We start from the raw sequence: 4,950 nt of genomic DNA, 5'->3' as shown, positions 1-4,950 counted from the left end.
TATAGGGTAAAATGACCGTAATGCCCCTGTAGGGTAAAATGACCGTAATGCCCCTGTAGGGTAAAATGACCGTAATACCCCTATAGGGTAAAATAACTGTAATGCTCTGGTGGGTAAATGACTGTTTTTGCCCCTCGAGGTCAAATGATTGTTTTGTCTATAGTTAAATGATTGATTTGTCTGTGTTTGGTATGACTTAAATGATTGATTTGTCTGTGTTTGGTATGACTGATTTGTCTGTGATTTGAATGACTGATTCTGAGCATGACATTCTGCATACACGACATACTGCATGAGGTTGGGATATTGTTATGGAGGAAGTACTGTACTGGTGGCTCTGCCACAATCACTGTTACTGGTGGCTTGGCCACATATACTATTACTGGCAGCTTTGCTGCAATACTGTTGCTGGCAGCTTTGCTACGATGCTACTGATGGCTTTGTGTCGGTCATAGTACCGTTACTGATGGCTTTGTGCCGATCATATTACCGTTATCGATGTCTGTGTGCCAATCATTTCACTGTTACTGATGGTTGTGTACCGGTCATATCACTGCTACTGATGGCTTTGTACCAATCATGTTACCGTTACTAATGGCTGTGTGTCGATCATATCACTGCTACTGATGGCTGTGTGCCGGTCATATCACTGCTACTGATAGCTTTGTGCCAATCACATTACTGTACTTATGGCTTGTAGCCATTCTATTTATAGCATATAGCTATCCTGTTTACGGCTCTTAGCCATTCTGACTACTGGCAGCTCTGCTGCATTATTACTATTAGTAGCTATGTTGCGATATTGGTGTGAGGGTTGGGTGGGTCGACTCTCTCCCTACACGGTGTGTTGGATTGGTACGGGTGGTGTGTTGGCTGGATTGGGATGGGTTTGCATACTTGCACCATACTGATACTGTATCAGGCTTAGGCCCATACTGTTTCTGTATTAGGCTAAGGCCCACACTTTACTGTTACTGTTAAAGGGCTCTGGCCTAGACTGATTCTGTTTTGTATGCCGACTATTTGATAAGGGATTACACACTCAGTTTTCGTAAACTCACCCTCTCCTCTTAACTGTGTAGGTAATCCTCAGCCATAGTTGATTCGGTGCTGCGAGGGACTCGGAGGTGGCCACACAAATGCATCAGCTTTCGTTTTTAGCTTTTGATTATAAGTAACTGAATTTGGGTATTTTTATGTAAAAAGGCCTCTTTAAAGTTATAAACTTTAAATTGGGGTTTTTATTTATTTAGTTTGATATAAACTGATAGTTGTAGAATAAAACAGGTTTTCAAAAGGTAACCATTTTCAAATACACCACTTTTTTTGCAATAACTGAGATTTTGGAAAATTTATAATGTTTTAAAAGTGATTAGTTTTTAATGATGCACACTTGGAAATGAACATCCCGTTTTGGAATCATCGTTTAATAAAAAATGATTAATTGATTTTAAAGATTTCAACAACAACAAGTTTTACGCTAAACACCTCAATGTGACACCGCCAGATTCAACCATAACTCCTACGCCGGGTTTGGGGTGTTACATTTTTGATTTAATAAATCACTTTGGAATTTTGTAATGTATAAAAAAATTGATAAAATTTCTTTTTTAATAGTATTATAATTTTGTTGAGTTGGATTCCAGTGTCTGGAAGTAAACTGGACTATTTGCTCTTTTCCTCCTTTATCTTGTTTTAGGATCCCACTGTATCCTATTTCAGAAGCATTTGTTTCTACTATCCTGGGGGCATTTGGATCAGCTAAATATCAACAAGGAAGCTTAGTGATTTGTTTTTTTTAATTTGGGTGATAATATTGGTGTGGTCATTTGTCCAAGGTTGTGATTCTTTTTGAGCCTATCATATAATGGTTTACATAATTTGCTAAGGCCTGGATAAAATTTTATGACATAATTGAGGCTTCCTAAGAATCTTTGTAATTGGACTTTATCAAGGATTTGGTCTGGGAATTTGCTCGCAAATTCTATGGACCTTTCTATTGGGGTAATGGTTCCTTGGGTAATGTAATGACCTAAAAACCTTACTTTGGTTTGGAACAAACTTATCTTTGATTTAAAAACTATTAAACCATTATTTTTTATGACTTTTATAAAGATGGATCGATGTTTGAAGTGTTTTTCTAAATTTTCTAAAAACACTGATACATCATCGATGTATACTATTGTAAATTGAGAATATTGGTAAAAAATATCATTCATTATTCTTTGAAATTTGGATGCAGCATTTTTTTAATCCAAAAGGCATTACATTCCATTCATATTGTCAAAATGGTACAGTAAATGCTGTTTTATATCTTTCTTCTTCTTTTATTTGAATTTGCCAAAATCCAGATTTCATGTCAAATTTTGAGAAAATATTTGCATTACAAAGTTTCCGTAACAAATCTTTCTTATTTGGTATTGGGCACCTAATCCATTTTAAGGCTTGATTGAGAGGTTTGTAATTAATTAATAATCTTGGCGTTCCTCTTTCAAGTTCTGCATTTTTTATTACATAGAATGCTGAACAACTCCAAGGAGAACTGCTTTTCCTAATTAATTTTTTATTAAGAAGATCTTGTATTTCTTTTTTTTACAAAATTCTTCCATTTCTTTTTTCATTTGCATTGGACTTGCTTTTGTGGGTATTTGTCTTTCATCAAAATTATTTTCATATGGTAATGTTACTTCGTGTTTTTTCCTATTTCAAAAAGTATTAGGAATGTCAAAAAAAATTGTTGATTCTATTTATTCTTTGATTTGATTTATCCTTTTTTGGACTTCTCTTTTTTCTCATTGTTCAGTAAATTTTTTAAAATATATATATTCTTTCAGAAAGAGATTTATTTCTATTTATGATTAATTAAATTATTGATTTGGCCATTATGGATGGATAAAGATTTTAATAAGTTGAGATTTCTTATTTTGGTTTTTTCTACAAAAGGAAATTCTACTTTAGTGTTTAAAACTTTGGTAGAGATTGAACTATTTGTTACTTTATATGGTTTGAGTAAGGATATGAATGGGGTTCCTAATATGCCATTTTTTACCATTAAAAAACATGTTTGATATTCTATACCTTTATTGCATATTTTTGCATTGGGAATTTTGTAAGTAATTTTTAGTTTTTTACCATTTGCAGCTTTGAGCGATTCTGATGTTTGGTCATAATATTTTGTTGGAATTATCCCTTCTCTAATATAGTTTTGGTCTGCTCCTGTATAAAAAAAGGGCTATTATTTCTAATTGAAATTCATTATTTATAACAATATTTATTTTTATTAAATATCTTTGGATAGATACTTCAGTTAGAACCATCATATATTCCTGTGTAGTTTCTTCAGGTTCAAATTCAGTTTTTGACGAACTATTTTTTGGGATTTCATGTTTTAAGGTTTGCATTTGTTTTTTCATTTCTTGTTGTTCCACTTTAAGCTGAGAAAGTTCTAATTTAATTTGTTTTATTTCTAATTGTAATTTAGAATTTTTAATTTGTCTAGGTTTTATTTTTCATATTTATTAAATATTATATCTTGTATATTGTACATTTGTGATTGACTAGAAATAATTTCTTTTTCTTTTTCTAGTTTGTCTTTTAATGAGGATTTTAATTTCAAAAGGTATTCTCTTTTAAGTTCTGGGTCTTGAATTTTATTAATAACTTCAATCATAAATTCTTGGTCTTTGGTTAACATATTAATCGAAGGTTTATTTTCCTCATCAGAGGAGTGGGATGTTGTATGTAATTTGTCTATTTGTAATTCATCTGTTTCGGTAGATGTATCATTTTAAGAAGAAGTTGTTTCTAAGAGAATCTCATTTAATTTTTGTTATATTTCTTCATCTAGATTTAAATTATTAATTTTTCTTTTAATTTTGCAATATTTTGAGATGATTTTCCACATCTATAACATTTTATTATTTTATCTATTTTGTTTTCTATTTTTTGTTGTTTCTCTTCTTTTCTGTATTTTCTATATTTGGGTTTTCCATAATATTCTGAAATATTCTTTCTCCTATTTTTTGGTTTTACAGGACAACATGTTTTTGAAGAACAAGGTTCATTTCTAATGTCAAATTGGTGGCAGAATGATCCTAATTCCTTTCTACATTGATATCTTTCTTTCTTAAGTTGTTTTTATAATTTTAAATCTTGAAAAATTTTTGATCCTTCTTTTTGGGTGAAACTAATTAGTTCACCATATGTAAGTTTTTTTCATACAGAATAATACCTCTGTAATTTTCTCTTATTTGATTTCTAACTTTTTCTTCTAGTAAAGTAGGAAGTCTTGCTAGAAATTTTTCTTTCCAAAATGGTTGTTGGTTATCAGATCTTTGGATAACTCTAGTCATAAAGGCATCTTTATACCATTTAAAATCGATTAATTTTTTGCATTTTAAATTTGATAATAATTCTGAATTTCTATCTTTAATATGAGAAGGATCTCCTATAAAGTGTTTAGAGATTGATAAAATTAAAGTTGCTACTGCATTTTGGATTTCTCTTCCTTGTTCATCCAAAATAATTCTTCCCTGATAGTGCTTTTAAGATTTCTTATTGTTGGGTTTTAGTGAGTGCATGGTCCCACTATCCTTTTAATTGACCAGTAAATCCAACAAATAAAAAATTTGCTATAGCATGATCACTGATTAATCCATTTTGGTTTGGGTTTTATAAACATTTGAAACCATTGTCATTTGTTGTATTCAAATGAGAATATTTTATTCAGACATTCCGTCTATAGTCCATTCATAAATTGTATTAGCACTGTATTTATTCTGGAAAAAAGGTTTTTCTTCTATATTAAGATCAGGTGAAGTGATTTTTGGGTAATATAATCTTTTTGGTTCTTTCCAAGCCATCTTGTTAATTTGTTGTTCATCTGACTGGTCAGAGTCAGATTGGGAAGATTGGTGTAATGTATTTACTGAATGTTGGGCTTGCATTGGG

The sequence above is a fragment of the Gossypium hirsutum genome, chromosome D03, assembly GCF_007990345.1.
Source record: "Gossypium hirsutum isolate 1008001.06 chromosome D03, Gossypium_hirsutum_v2.1, whole genome shotgun sequence".
NCBI classification, from domain to species: domain Eukaryota; kingdom Viridiplantae; phylum Streptophyta; class Magnoliopsida; order Malvales; family Malvaceae; genus Gossypium; species Gossypium hirsutum.
This window is presented reverse-complemented; position numbering follows the sequence as displayed.